The sequence below is a fragment of the Chiloscyllium plagiosum genome, chromosome 32, assembly GCF_004010195.1.
Source record: "Chiloscyllium plagiosum isolate BGI_BamShark_2017 chromosome 32, ASM401019v2, whole genome shotgun sequence".
Taxonomy (NCBI): Eukaryota; Metazoa; Chordata; class Chondrichthyes; order Orectolobiformes; family Hemiscylliidae; genus Chiloscyllium; species Chiloscyllium plagiosum.
In genome coordinates, this window is record NC_057741.1 from 35,680,565 (window position 1) to 35,696,557 (window position 15,993).

The window sequence follows — 15,993 nt, forward strand, 5'->3', positions numbered from 1 at the left end:
AACATTGTTTAGCCTCGCATTGGGATCTTGCAATCTTACTGGATAATCCAATATTTGGATAATCGAATGGCGGGCAATCAAGGTTTCTCTGTAGATGTTACCTTTGAGATTTTGCTTTTTACTTTAACCCCGAGCTGCTCAAATCCCTTAAGCAAATCTTTCCTACTCCTACTTACATCACTGATACCTCTGTGGACCATGACTATTGGATCCACCAGCTCCAGTTTCCTTTCCACTCCTGAGCAGATGTCCCAGACCCTGGCACCATGTAGGCAACATAGATCTCTGGATTCTTGCTCTTTGTTGCAGGGATTGGTGCCTATCTCCCAACATACCTGTCCCTGGCCCTACCACTACATTCCTATTTACTCACCCCACTTGAAAGGTGTCCTACCCTCGCTTGTGTTCATAGACTCTGCAAGAGCCTTGTAAAAACAATACATGTAGTTTATTGGCATGGAACGTAACTTACTCATCTCTCAATGTTGCTTGCTATCAGGAAGAACACCAAGTTAGTCTTAGTAATGCAGCAAGCTGCGCCATCATTTATAAACATGATTTCAGGTTTGATGTAACTGCACTACCAAGGTAAATAGCTGTTTTGTTGCTTTATTGGACAGGAGTGGCACGGTGCCTCAGTGGTTAGCACTACAGCCTCACAGTGCCAGGGACCTGGGTTCGATTTCAGCCTCGGGTGACTGTCTGTGTGGAGTTTGCACGTTCTCACTGTGTCTGCGTGGGTTTCCTTTGGGTGCTCCAGTTTCCTCCCACTGTCCAAAAATGTGCAGGTCAGGTGAATTGGCCATGCTAAATTGCCCATAGTGTTAGATGCATTAGTCAGAGGGAAATGGGTCTGGGTGGGTTACTCTTCAGAGGGCCAGTGTTGACTTGTTGGGCCGAAGGGCCTGTTTCCACACTGTAGGGAATCTAATGAAGAATGTTTTAATTTAAGCTTTCTAGATCACAGAATTTTCAGGATCATGGCAGGAGCAGTTGATGACACACAGAATTCTGTCAGAAGATTCTATCAAGCTGTTGAGGATTTTAGATGCTACGGTGTACTAGCAACCCCCAGGTTATAGATGGAAACCATTCTTGAGTGTGTTCCTAATTGTTTTGTTCATAAGTTAGAACACAGTGCAGGACAATATTAAATAATCATTCATAAGTATGTCAGATCTTTAAAATACTAATATATCCTTGTATGGGATCTTAATTGTAAGTATGAGCATTTGTGATTGGAATATTCATAAATCAACAACTTGTAAATCAGGGACCACCTGCAATAAGGAAGTATTAGATACATATTTCTGTGGTTTTTGGTACTTTACAGCGAATGGTTTTAGTGAATCTGACAATGTGTACAGATTTGAACAGACTGCAGCTAGAGATATTTTCAGTGTTGGAAATAAAAGTGTTTGCCACATACCTTGAACATTGAGCCCATTAACTGTCTTAGCTGTGAAATACACAAAGCCTCCGAGACTAATAAACTCTCTATAAATTAAAACCTTACTAAATTAAGTTTGTTTTTACACTCTCTCGTGGCTGCACATACTTGCACAGTGAATGTATTTACCTAATTTATTTAGTTAAAGGTCATCCACAGATTAAAAAAAATGGAAGCAGAAGCCTTGGTAACTGGCTCCTTTTATATTTATTTAACTGTATCTGTGTTCTTTTGACTTCCTTCATAAGTCAAGGTATTCACTGCGCTGCCTGGGATGTAGGTTTCACCTTGTTGCTTCTGTCAGTATATCATTGTTTTGCCAAATTGACAACTTAGAGCTTCCCTGTTGTAAATCTGCTGTAATTGGAGAGTGTACAGTTTCACTAATTAATTTCTTTTGCAGGAAAGAATGTGGAGGCCAATTATCTTCTCTTCTCATTTCAGAAAACAGGAAGATAATCCTGGTACATTGGTGTCAAAACACTCATTAAAAAACAGAACATTTATGAGATGAATTGTGATGTTCTTGGGTAGGAAATTTACAGTTTGGTCATATTCAGGAAAAATTATTGCATGTGCTGTTAATACATGGATCCTTCTTCATCTCGTTTCCCTCCCTCCCTTTATACCTTTATGCATGATAGCCTCGAGTGGACAAAATGCACATTGAAATTTTCGAAATACTACAGAAACTATTAATTGATTTCCTTTCTATGTAAGGTGACAGGATAAGTGAGGAAGGAATTGTTATAAAAAAAAAATCAGTGCCATAAGTCTGGAAAGAAAGACTTTCATTTACATAGCACCTTTTACAACCTCAAGTAACCCAAGATGTTTTATCACTAAATTATTTTCTAAATCTCACCAAATTTGCAATTTTGGAAATGTGTCAGCCAATTACATGAATCACGTTCCCCAAAATGATAATGTTTTTATGATCAGGTATATGTACTTTTTGAATGTTGTTAAATATTGGCCAGGGTAGAACTCCTTTGCTTTCTTAAAAACAGTGCCATATTATCTTTTACATCGACAGAAATTGCCAGCAAAACTCAGCAGGTCTGGCAATGTCTTATGGGGAGAAAACAGAGTTGCCTTTCCAGTCTTCACCAGTAAGGGTTTTGCCAGAAATTTCTGCTTTTGGCCAGATCTTTGTTTTATTATCTTTAACATCTACTTCAGTGAACAGTCAGGACCTTTGTTTAATGTCTCATTGAAAGACCGTGCAACATTTCTGACAAAGTGCAGATTGGTAAATCCTTCGGCATTTCATGAAATTATGACAATCATTTTGAACAAATCTAAGGATAATGGATTTTCTAATCATTTTAGCAATCAACATTTCTGTCAAATCATCAGGTAAGACATCCATCAATCTAAATGGTCAGGGCCTGGTCAATTTTAGAGCTGTCTGTGGTAAGAAACAGTTAAAGCCACTATTTGACAAAGCTCAATGTGAATTAGTTAACACAAAGCAAGAGAGACAGGTCAGTGACTCCTATTTGTAGCTGATTGAGATAAGCTCAGCACAGGAATGTTTGAAGTTTTATACGTGACTACACTGCGCATGAGCATGTCCCATTCGAATGGCTTCACAACCTCACTGTTTGGGTGTTAGGCTCAGGGATCTGGTCAGTGACGATGTCATGAAGCTGATGCCTGCAGTGTTTTCAGCAGCCCCCTCGGGACAGTCATTTGCAGCCAGTATGTCTGATCCCAACTGAACCAGACATGGATTACTGCGACCTCTCCAGGCAAGCCAAGGAGTCAAAGGGGGAGAGTACCCATGCCCCCTTTTTTGTACTCAGGTCAGTTTTTAATGGGCCTCAAGCCTTTTAGTGATCAAACATGGAGAGAGGAGTGGCAAGTGAGTGGATGAACAGACAGTCGGGTCAGGAGGGTGGTTGAGGATGGGAGTGATTGGATGGTTGGATCAAGGAGATGGTCAAGTCAGGTGATGCATGGGTGTTGGGGGTTGGGTCATCTGGGTAGGTGGTGGTTGAAAAAGTGGTCAGGTCATTGGAGGAAACAATAGTAAAACTAGCAAATGACTAATAGTGATCCAGTATGATGAATCAGAATGCTGTGTTCCACATGTGAATGTTGCAGTTGCACTGGGTGGTTGAATTGTTTGGGTGTTGGGTGGTTGGTGCAGACAGTGTTGGCTTAGTCAATGTGAAGTGGTTACTTCCCCTTGTCAGGGAACCTTGGACCAGAGGGCATAACCTCAGAATAAAGGATCACCCTTTAAAGACAGACATTAGTAGGAATTTCTCCTCTCCAACGGGAGTGAATCTGTAGAATTCTTTATCACAGGAGGCTGTTGAGGTTGGTTCATTATGTGCATTCAAGGCTGACATAGACCCCAGGTTTCCAATCATTGAGAGAAATAAGGGTTACTGGCAAAAGGCAGGAAAGTGGAGTTGAAGATTATCAGATCAGCCATGATCTCATTGAATGATGAAGCAAACTTGATGAGCCAAATAGCCTACTTCTGTTCTTGTGTCTTATATTCCTATGGGGGCATTCATTAATGGGGTTCAAAGGGAAGGGGTTCAGTCTGGGGCTCAATTCAGTCTCAGCAGCTAATCTTTGAGTTAGACCGTAGATTAACTAGCATGAGATTTTGAGTATCAAGCTAATTCCCACATACCTGCGCCCAGTCTCTGCCACTCAGCTTGGCATCAGAGACATTCAGAGAGGATCCCAGGGAAGAGGAATCATCCTACCAGAACTTAACTTCCCAGGATATTCCAGCAAGTGTGTGTGTGTTCCAGAACTTTTGTAGAGTCACATTCCAGATTTCCCTGTTCTGGACATTGGAAGATTTGGAACACAAATTCACTGTTAGAATCAGTGAGGGAAGTGTGTGTTAGAATGGGTTGGGAGTGGAAGGGAGTAGCATGAACTGTGTTCTGCTTTATGAAGATTTGTACTCTCATCAGTGACTGCAGGAGGAGGGAAGGTGTAGACAAAACAGAGGTCAGTGGTGAAAACAGGTTTCCTTGAAAGTTAAGCCCTTTGTTTGTGTAATAGTATCTGTGTAACAGGATTCGAAATGCATGTGTCTGTGTGTGTGTCTCCATTGTAAGGTCTTCAGGGTGTGTAAGGAAGGGAAATTAATGTCATTCAGTCAGATTTGTGTGATCTCTCATGTGTTTTTTAATAACTGAGATTTCACTAACAACTTAAACAAAATGTTATCTAAAGAAAAGCCAAAAGGATAAATAAGTGTGGAAGAAATGTAGCGTTAGAGTTCAGGCAACACTGAAGATTTATAGGGTGTTTTGCAGGTTTTCTTCCCCCAGCAGTTATTAGCTCAAGGCAGAAAAGGGCATTGCAAACTCCAAATCCAGTTTCCTGAATACTTTCCTAAATACTTTTCCAATCATGCATTTTAGCATACCCATGAGGTTGTTAATGCTCCATGGAATGGTGCATTACCTCATTTTAACATCTATCATCCTTTTACACAGCAAGGGAGATTTCTGTACTCACCTCACTATTTAGCTAATGGTGTGGTAAATATTAAGGAAAATAGCATGCATTCTGTTCTTCAGCTTGTACTAGAGCAGCAACAAGTCAGGGAGGGGAATAGAGTAAATAAAAATATATTCAAATGCTTTGTAGTTTAAATCTCACATCTAAAATATATATGTGTGAACTAAGAAGGATAGATTAGACATAAAGTGAGTGATACAGAGAGAAGTGGTAATCAAAGTGGAGATTGGAACAGGTACAATAAGAGAGTGATATCATAAGAATGTTGTTAAGGTTAAAAATCACACAATGCCAGGTTATAATCCAACAGGTTTATTTGAAAGCATTGCTCTGAAAACTAGTGTTTTCAAATAAACCTTTTGGACTATAAGCTGGTGTCGTGTGATTTTTGAACTTGTCCAACCCAGTCTAACAGTGGCACCTCCACATCATAAGAGATGTTGAGGGATATGGTAAGAGAGGAAGCTATGTGCATAAAGTGCATCTTGCTAGAAGTACTGCTCCCTATCACATGGCCATCAACACTCCCTGGTTGTCAGAACTCACACCTAACTTCCAGGTACACCACCTTCACATACTTACCAAGGCTGCTTGCCATCTGTCCAGCTATTCTCCAACACAAACCAAGTGCAAACCAACCACTGATGTTCTTCCCTGTCTCTAATGGGAAATACCAGCATACATAAAAGAGGGCAGAACAGAGCTGGCGAGGGTCAAGGATAGCTCCATCTCCTATTTGCTACACATGAGCTTGTTCTCAATATATGGGGACTAGCTATCGCATCTCAGATCACGGAGGATGGTGCAATGTTCCTGCTTTCTGCCTCTTCTCAATGAGAGAAGGTGAGTCAGAACTCCAGGAGGACCGCCATTTTCTTCCTTGAATGGAGCATTCGGACTTGCCATATCTGCCAGAGAGGATTTTGGCTTGACACCTGGTCTGAAAGATGGCCCTTCTGACAGAGCAGCACTCCAAAGAGAGAGCCTGGATATGATGCTCAAGGCTGTGGAGTGGAATGTGAACCTACAACCTGCTAACCGAGAGGGGAGAATGTTAGCGACTGAGTTATAATTAGTGACTTTTTGTAAGCCTCCTGTTCCAATAATTACTTCGAAACTCTGCAGTTGCATCCAGTTTTGAGTTGTCATTTTTTTGTGTTCAAAATGCAGATTTGAATGTCCATCTTCTCTCCCAGCATCAAAACTGCTGTATTTACTCCCCTATTATTACAGCAATAATGAGAGAAACAGAAAGGAGAGGGGAAGGAGTTGTGGTGAGGAGAGGGGGGAGGGTTATGCCCTTGCTGAGTGTTTTTAGTGGGAAAAGGCACATAAAATAGGACAGGTGTCCATCTCCCATCCTCTCACCCACCCAGGGTGAGGAGCTACCTAAATCAGCGGCCCACACTGATTATGTATGTAAATTGAAAATTACGGGTCAATTGAGCTTGTTGAAACCAAAATATTGTTGTTCAGGGTGTCTGGGCAGAACATCTCCCAATGTGATACGTCTGGCGAGATGTCCACCCAGCAGTATTGACAGTGGCGTGAGATTGGCAAAAGCGAGTGGTGGAGCTGGGGGTGGGAAGGTGGGTTGTTTTTTGAGGGATTTTAAATTTGATTTCTTTCTAAAAGAAGAACTTTCAACGAAGCGTTTTTTTTTCAGAGAGAGAACTGTGCATGTGCCGACACATACGAATGCCAGTGTGAAGTAACCCAAGTGACTTCATCAGCACCCACTGACCTGATTTCATTGGGTCTCTTTGGGTCTTGGTGAGAACTCAAAACCAAATAGTCTGGTCATGTGACCCAGTTGCCATTTTCTATGGCAAACGAAGCAAGGGTTGCCATCACAACCATATTGATGCAATGTGTAGTGTCCCTGCCTCTGACACAGAAACTCTGGGTTCAAGTCCCACTCCAGGACTTGGTGGCTATGGAAGGTGTGTTGATAATTAGATACTTTCCCTGGTTGGGGAGACTGGAACCTAGGGGTCATAGTTCAGGATACAGGGTAGGTCACTGAGGTGAAGAAACATTGTCTGACCGCAGGAGCTGTGTCAGTGAGTATATTCAAGAAAGAGATGTGACTGGAGTCACGTTTGACCAGACCATGTGAAGGACATTAGTGAACCAGATGGGCTTTGTCCCCTAACACTCGACTGTGGTTTCATGGTCATCATTCCAGATTTATTTTTAATTAAACTCAAATTTCACCATCCTCCAATGTTGGGATTGGAACCTAGGCCTTCAGAGTACCATCTGGATCTCTGTATTGATAACTTAGTGATCATACCACATGGCAATGCTAATGTTCCACTCAAACTCACCCCAGACTGTCTCATCGCCCTGTACCATTGTAACCTTGACCTGAAGGGAACTGAGTTTCACATTCCACCTAAAGTGCAGTGCATCCAGCATCAATCCCTCGGTAACAGGAGTAGAAACATCAGTGTGGACTTCTTATGCACAAATCTCAGTTAATCCTTTTTTTTATGTGGGATATGTGAGGACAAAATCAGTTGCCCCTCCTTAATTTCCCTTCAAGAGAAAGTGTCTCGTTGAACTATTTCAATGTAGTAGGAGTGATAGCTAGAACAGCAGAATTCTCTCCCTAAAGGGCATGTAAAAAAAAAATTCATTCACAGGATTGGTTAAGAGTCAACCCCAGCGCTGTGGGTCTGGAGTCATATGCAGGTGAAAGTGAGGACTGCAGATGCTGGAGTTTAGAGTCAAGATTAGAGTGGTGCTGGAAAAGCACAGCAGGTCAGGTGGTATCCGAGGAGCAGGAAAATCAACATTTCAGACAGGAGCCCTTCATCAGGAGTAACTGGAGTCATATGTAGGCCAGACCAGGTAAGGATAGCAATTTCCTTCCCTAAAGAGTAAACCAGATGGGTTCACTCCCCAACAATTGGTAAGGCTTCATAGTCAAGACATACAAACGCCTCGTTGATTTCAGGTATTTATTGAATTCAAATTACACCATCTATTGTGGCAGGATTCAAATGCAGGTCCCCAGAACATTGCCCATGTCCTTGGATTATACCACAAGGCTATAATACCACAAGGCTATTGTCTCCTCAGCAATGAGTGGTACCCCATGAGTGAACCACATTTTCTATTTAAAATTGAACTGGGTGACAATTATCACAGTGTCACTGATTTGTTAACAGATTTGAACGCATCGCCCCAGACCATGTCTGAATTTTCTGGGGAAACTCAGAACAGTTCTGAAGAAGGGGTCAGAGGACTCGAGATGTTAACTCTGATTTCTCTCTTCATGGATACTGCCAGACCTGCTGAATTTCTCCCAAAATTTCTGTTTTTGTTTCAGATGTCCAGTGACTGCAGTTCTTTGGTTTTGTTTTGATGTGGTGGTGCCAATGTTAAACTGGGGTAGACAAAATTAAAAATCACACAACACCAGGTTATAGTCCAACAGGTTTATTTGGAGATGTTAGCTTTTGAAGTGCTGCTCCTTCATGAAGCTGCTGCCTCCAAATAAACTGTTGGCCCAAACCTGGTGTTGGTGTGATTTTTAACTTTGTTTTGTTTTGACCCAGACCATCAAACTTGGCCCCTAGATTACTCGTCCCAGGGACATTATCGCCGCACCATTCATTCCCTTTTCAAGCACATAATCTTCTGTTTCAGAGCCAAGAGAGCTACCTGCTGAATTATAGTTGGTGTTTTCATCTCTGCAAGAAAAAAAAAGGACTTTTCCTCAGCATATGTGCTAAGAATGGAGATATTTTGAAGGAGTTGTCTTGGAATCCGTGGAAACGGGCTTTAAATCCAACAACAGTGCCATTTCCTCCCTAGTGGTGATATTTTGTATTGCACCATTGAGAAACTTTTAACCGCAGACAGGTTATAATTATTGCAGTCAAATTAAGTTGATTGATGCTTTACCAGTTAGATGCTGGAAGAAAGAGCATTTATATTAGTTAACAGTTTATATGGCCAATAATAGCCATGTTTTTATTTCCTATTTTTAGTGTTAAAAATCATTGTTGTTCTCTTTAAATGTATCACTTTGTTTTGCATTGTTTAACATTGTGGTACAAAGCCACTGTAAAGTATGTTATAAGGATTATGAGTTTGCTCATGAAGTCAGACAGGAAAGACTTGATCCTGTTGAGGGTAAATGCTTTTTGGATTGGAGATACATGGTTTCAAACTATAATTGAAGCAAATAGTGCAGAAGGAGGCCATTCTTCTCATTGGGCCTTTGCCAGCTCTTTGAAAGTATGATCCAAATCAGCGCCACCATTCCTCCATTGCCCTTTCTTCTATTGCCCTCTAATTTCTTGCTGGAAATACAAACAGGCGGTTTAATGTGTCTCAGTGAAAGACTATGCAAACAAACATGGTTGCTTGTCATTATTCACAGGCAATTGCTGTATTTATTTATTGCTCCTACCTAGTTGTCCTTGTGGAGGTTTCATTGCGCTGTCTTTGTTGAACATACTGCAGTCTGTACAGTGTAGGTGGACCTACAGTGCAGTTACACAGAGAGTCCCAGCAGCATTCAAAAAATAACACCACAAGTAATTCTGTTTGCTATCTGTCACTGCTAAATGAGCAGAATTTAATTATTCCCTAGTATTATTTGTAACACTGTTATATTATCCAATGAATAGTATTAAAACAGTTCAATTTGGAATTTCCCTTGTCATTGTTTGGATAATTTCATTGTAGTACAGGCTGACAGTGCACAGACACTTCAGAAAGTCTCTTATCGTTAAACAAGTCATGTGAATATTGCTTGCACACTGCTGTAAAATTCTTCCACACATAACCTTCCATCAAGCCTCCATCGAACCAGGGACGTTTTCTTTTTCCAAGAATTTGATAAGCTCAGTTTGTTGTTTATCTCTCGTTTGCTACATTGCAACATCGCGAAGGAACCGTTCCTCTTGATGGAGAGAATCAGTGTCCGAGGGGCATCGACTTAAGGCAGAAGGTTTCAAGGGGACGTAAGGAACCATTTTTTTTCACCCAGAGGGTGTTGGGCATCTGGAACTCACTGCCTGGAAGGATGGTAGAGGCAGAAATCCTCATAGCATTTAAGAATTATTTGGATGTTCATTTGCAATGCCAAGGCATATAAGGGTATGGGCCAAGTGCAGGAAAGTGGGATTAGAATAGTTGGGAGCTTGTTTCTGACAGTACGGATGCAATAGGCCTTTTTCCTGTGCCTTCAGTCTCCATGGTAATACGCCGGTGTTGGACTGGGGTGGACAAAGTTAAAAATCACACAACACCAGGTTATAGGCGAACAGGTTTATTTGGAAGAACAAGCTTTCAGAGCGCTGCTCCTTCACTGCTACTTCCAAATAAACCTGTTGAACTATAACCTGGTGTTATGTGATTTTTACCTATGATTCTACACCTCAAAAACCCCACTGATTGCAGAGTTTTGGAATAATCTCAGGCCAAGAGAGGTTCTACAGAGATGCAAATCCTCTCTTCACTGTTCATTTTAAGCCTATATAACTTTCTGATGAAGATGTAAACCAAGTATTGCATGACAGAGCAAGCCTGAGGGACTGGACAGAGCTGATACCTGCTTCTTTGACCCAATATTTTTTCTTCAAAGAGAGTGATGTCAGGCCTCTGAGTCACCTGTGTAGATTTTTGTTAGCCTCAACCTTAAACTCACACAGCACCAGGTTATAGTCCAACAGGTTTATTTGAAAGTACAAGCTTTCAGAGTGCTGCTCCTTCGCCAGGTAGCTGGTGGGGCAGGATCATACGACACAGAATTTGTAGCAAAAAATCAAAGTGTCATACAACTGATGCGATGTATTGAAGAAACCTAGATTGCTGTTAAATCTTTAATCAGATGGACTGGGGTTGCTGGTTTCGATTCATGAAAATGTAAATCCCAGAACTTCTTACAAGTCACATTCCCGCGATAACTTAAGGTTTAAAAAAAACCTCAGCTCAGACAATGCAGTAAAGTTGTGAGGTTAGAATCTGTCTGTATCCCAACCTTGAGTCAGACTTGTTATATTTCCAAAGTAGGAATTGATAAAATCTCACATGGACTGACTGCCTACAGATTGTGTGCTTCTTGAACAAAATAGAATGTAACTGCAAATACAATTCTGCACACCTCATAGACTGTGTGTGTGTGTGTGTGTGTGTGTGTGTGTGTCTCTGGAGTTTATAGTGTAGTGGGGCCACCTGTCTCAACCTAGCAGTGCTACTCAGAGCTTTTCCTTCTCAGCTGCAACCTTCTTTTGTATTGCTGTTCACATTATCCAGAACTGCAAACAAGATACTTGCACAAGTCTGTTTTGCAGCTGGAAGGCCATAGAAGCCATCCCATTGCCTTCCTGCCAATCCCTGGGCAGTTTGATGGTGGTTGGCCCACCTGTACAGCTTTTGCCCGAAACATCGATTTTACTGCTCCTCGGATGCTGCCTGAACTGCTGTGCTCTTCCAGCACCACTAATCCAAAAAATGCCCTTCAGCAGCCTATTCACCTTCTATGCATGGAGTTGCAGGGGGCATATTCCCCACTGATTCCTCCAGTGGTGGAAGGGGAAATTCCACTATCTGATCAATCCTAGCCCTGATTTGCAGGATTGCCACCTTGGACCAGATGTAAAAACCGAAAGAACTGCGGATGCTGTAAATCAGGATCAGAAACAGAAATTGCTGGAAAAGCTCAGCGGGTCTGGCAGCATCTATGAAGAGAAATCAGGGTTAATATTTCGGGTCCGGTGAGGAAGGGTTCTGAGTAAGGGTTACCAGATCCGAAATGTTAACTGTGATGGGCCAGGTGGGAGCCTGAAGACATCATCACCTGATCTCCTCTTTCCAAATACCCTACCCCACGGTCCTGACATTGGCTTACTAACACATCTATCCTCATAGCAACACTACCATCCCAGTAAAAGAACATTCCTGATTGGATGATTCTTTAAATGTCAATTGAATAGCCTTTTTAATTGCTTGAGTTACATGTTAGAACACTCCTTAAAAACTGATCAAATATTTAGTCAGTTAACCTAATATCTCTTTATTTTTTCTTAAACTGTTCCCGTGGGACATGTTTTATTTCCCCAAAGCCTGTGCGTCATCTACAAGGCAGATTCTTATTTGAATGGAGAGAGGGGAATGTTCAACAAGATCTGGGTGTCAATCACTACAATTACGCATGTGGGTGCAGCAGGCAGTGAAGAAGGCAAACTGCATATTTGCTTTCATAGTGAGAGGGTTTGAATACAGGAACAAGGATATCTTGCTGCAATTAGACAGGGCATTGGTGAGGCCACACCTGGAATATTATGTACAGTTTTGGTTTCCTTATCTGAGGAAGGATGGTCTTGCGATAGAGACAGTGCAGTGAAGAGTTACCAGACTGGCTCCCGGGATGGAAGAACTGATGCAAGAGAAGAGATTGGGTTGACTAGGATTGTTTGTTAGAAATTTAGAACAATGAGGGGGGGGAATCTCATAGAAACCTATAAAATTCTAACAGGACTGTTACAAGGCTGTTGCCAAAGTTGGAGGATTTGAGCTATAGGGAGATGCTGAATAGGCTGGGGCCGTTTTCCCTGGAGTGTCGGAGGCTGCGGGGTGACTTAATGGAGGTTTATAAAATCATGAGGGACATGGATAGAGTAAATAGACAAAGTCTCTTCCCTGGGGTGGGGGAGTACATAACTAGAGGGCATAGGTTTAGGGTGAGAGGGGAAAGATTTAAAAGGGACCCAAGGGGCAACTTTTTCACTCAGAGGGTGGCACGTGTCTGGAATGAGCTGCCAGAGGAAGTGGTGGAGGCTGGTACAATTATAACATTTAAAAGGCATTTGGATGGGTAGATGAATAGGAAGGATTTAGAGGGATACAACCAAAGGCTGGTAAATGGGACTAGATTAATTTAGGAAATCTGGTTGGCATGGATGAGTTGGACTGAATGGTCTGTTTCCGTGCTGTACATCTCTATGACTCTATGATTAGGCTGGAAGGATGTTCGAATGTTGGGGAGTTCAGAACCAGGGGTCATAGTTTAAGGATAAGAGATAAACCTTGAAGGACTGAGATGAGGAGAAACATCTTCACCCAGACAATGGTGAGTCTGTGGAATTCACTACCACACAAAATGGCTGAGGCCAAAACATTTCAAGAAGGAGGCTGATGTAGCTCTTGTGGCCAAAGGGATCAAGAGATAAGGGGAAACTGTCATGTTTAGTTACTGAGCTCAATGATAAACCATGATCATACTGAATGGTGGAGCTGGCTCAAGCAGTTGATCAGCCTACTCCTACTATCCTCTATGTGTCTATGTATATTCATTTTGGATCTACCCACAGCACATGGATTTCAGCAGCTCAAGGAAACTACTCACCAACACCGTGTCAAATGCAATTAGAGACAGGCAATACATTTTGGCCCAGCCAGCGATACCCATATCCTGTGGAAGATTAAAGTATTCCATAAATATAAGTTGCTGTTGATGAAATGTGTTAAGTGTTTAAGGAACGTTTTATTTTTGAAAGAAGACAAACATTACTTAATCCAAAAGCAAAATAGTGCAGATTCTAGAAATTAAACTAAAAACAAAAATACTGGTAAAGAAGCAAAATTGGCTGAAAGCATCTGTAGTGAAAGGAACAGACTTAACATTTCAGATCGATGAACCTTCATCAGATCCATACCTTGGTGGTATCTCTCCTGGGTTTTGTTTCTGGTAGTACACTTTAATAAATCTCCTGAGGACGGCCTGGGGACAGTTGGTAACAATACTGCCAAGGCCTGCTCAGTACCCTGTGGCATGACAGAGTAAACTCTCACACTTTGCATCATCCAATGTCCTCTTTACCTGTTTGGTAGCAGTCTGACATTGGCTTGAGGATAGAGCATCTTCACAATCATTTAGAAAATCCCTTTGCCCTCCCCAACTTAAGCATGGTGTCACCTGACCTATAACACATTCCACATCATCTCTTTGCATGTACCACACACCATGGAAATGTGAGTTGCTGTTGATGGTTTATAACGATCTATTTATAACCTGTGTTAAGATATTAGTCCACAATATCCTGTTCAACATGCTTCTGATCCCTATCCTTTGTCTGCAAACTTGATAGACAGAGCAAGGTAAGAGTGCAGAAGTGGGAGGGCTTGGGGGGAGAGCGTGGGTTTGGTAGTGCTGGGAGACGTGCTCAGAATCCCATGGTACTAATCAAGGCAGCAGTTGTCACTCAAGTCTCCAGCTGCCAGGTCATAGGCTAAAAGTCATTCCTTGGAGGAGACTTCAGATCAAAGTATTGATTTACAAAAGAGCCTGCTGATCTGTGTATGAACACACGCGATATCATTGATGTCATTTCTGAATGCCCTAAAGATTTGGAGTGAAGTCTGAAGGACGATTATTTTACCAAAAACAAGATCAAGCCCAAAGATCTAAGAATCGAAGCTGGTGTGTAAATGTATAACATGCATCTGTGCAAGCTGATTCCTCACCTGGAGGAGGTAACTGGTGCTGTCCTGCTTTAAAACATCACACACTAGCACATTGACATCAAAGCTAGCAGTGCATTTGCATCAGGCCACATATGTTTTGACTTTCTCAAGGGGAGTGATTAACTCAGGGTCTTACATGTGGAAATCATAGAACCATAGAAAATAGAAGTTGGGGGAAATCATTTAGCCGATGAACTCTTCTCCATTATCCAACATGATCATGGCTAGTCCTCCATCTCAATGTCAGTCACCCCCTTTCCCCCCATTCCCTTTGACACCTTTAGCCTCCAGAAATCTATCTATTTCCTTTTCAGTGAGTGGCCTCCAAAGATTCCTGTGTCTATAACTCGTTGTTGTGCATCCCCTGCGAGAAGATTAATCATCTATGGTTCCAGTCTCTCTAGCCCCATCAGAATTTTATAAGTTCCAATGAGATCTCCTCTTATTCTTCTCAATTCCAGTGAGTACAGGACCAGTTGACTCAGCCTTTTCTTATCGGCCACTCCTGCCATTCCCAGGAATCAGTCTGGTGAAATATTCTGCCTGTCACTCTTAGTCTCCATTCTAACTGCTGCAAGCTGAGGGTGTTTTGTACTTTAGCCAAAGCACTACACTTAGCCTGGTGTGCAGAAAGGTAACATTAAATTAGCTTTCCTTTCCTCACAGAGACAAATGACAAAATGGCAAAAGTGAGGACTGCAGATGCTGGAGATTAGAGTCAAGAGTGTGGTGCTGGAAAAGCACAGCAGGTCAGGCAGCATTCGAGGAGCAGGAGAATCAATGTTTCGGGCAAAAGCCCTTCATCCTGTTGAAGGGCTTTTGCCCGAAACTTCAATTTTCCTGCTCCTCGGATGCTGCCTGACCTGCTGTGCTTTTCCAGCACTATACTAATTACAAAATGCATTCACTACCTGGCCAATCTATGACTATGATCACTCATAAACAAATACAAAGTTAAACCAATGAACATCAATGCTTCTGGAGAGAGAGTTGAGGCAGTGTGCAGACATGGATCATGAATATGCAATCGATTGTCCTATTTGTGGCAATCTGAGCAAAGATCAAACTGAAACTTAAATAGATGCAACTGAAAATATATCACGTCTTGCACAAGCAAGAAAGACAATAGAAAATATTGTAGCTCTTCCATTTGAGAAGGGAATTCAATCCAAAGCTTCTTTGATCTTTACTCATGGGATGGGATACCTTCGGTGTTCAGCAATGGATTGTTATTTAACTCAGCTTGTCCATGGTGATGAAAAACAACGTGAAGAAAGGTGCTTTCAGCAAGCATGTTAACGGCAACTGGACTTGCAAGTGCATTGTAAAAAGTCAATGAGTGAGTTAAAGACAAGCCTGCAGATTGAAGTGTACAAGACCAGTGTTAAGCCTTCAATTAGCAACATGGTTTGGAGCTCTGTCCTCAGCGTGCCATAATCCACGGTCTCAAGCATTTGAATTTAACCCCCCGCAACTGCCCACCCCGCCTCCCAATTTCCAATAGGGAAATGAGCCCCTTATTGAACAGAAGAAAATTACTTGGGAAACCTAAACAC

General features: G+C 41.9%; 1 protein-coding gene across 1 annotated transcript in view; it reads left to right on the forward strand.

Moving 5' to 3' along the window:
• Window positions 1-15,993, forward strand: part of bmpr1ba (bone morphogenetic protein receptor, type IBa) — a 486,264-nt gene that overhangs the window by 90,583 nt on the left and 379,688 nt on the right. The gene's annotated exons all lie outside the window — the stretch shown is intronic.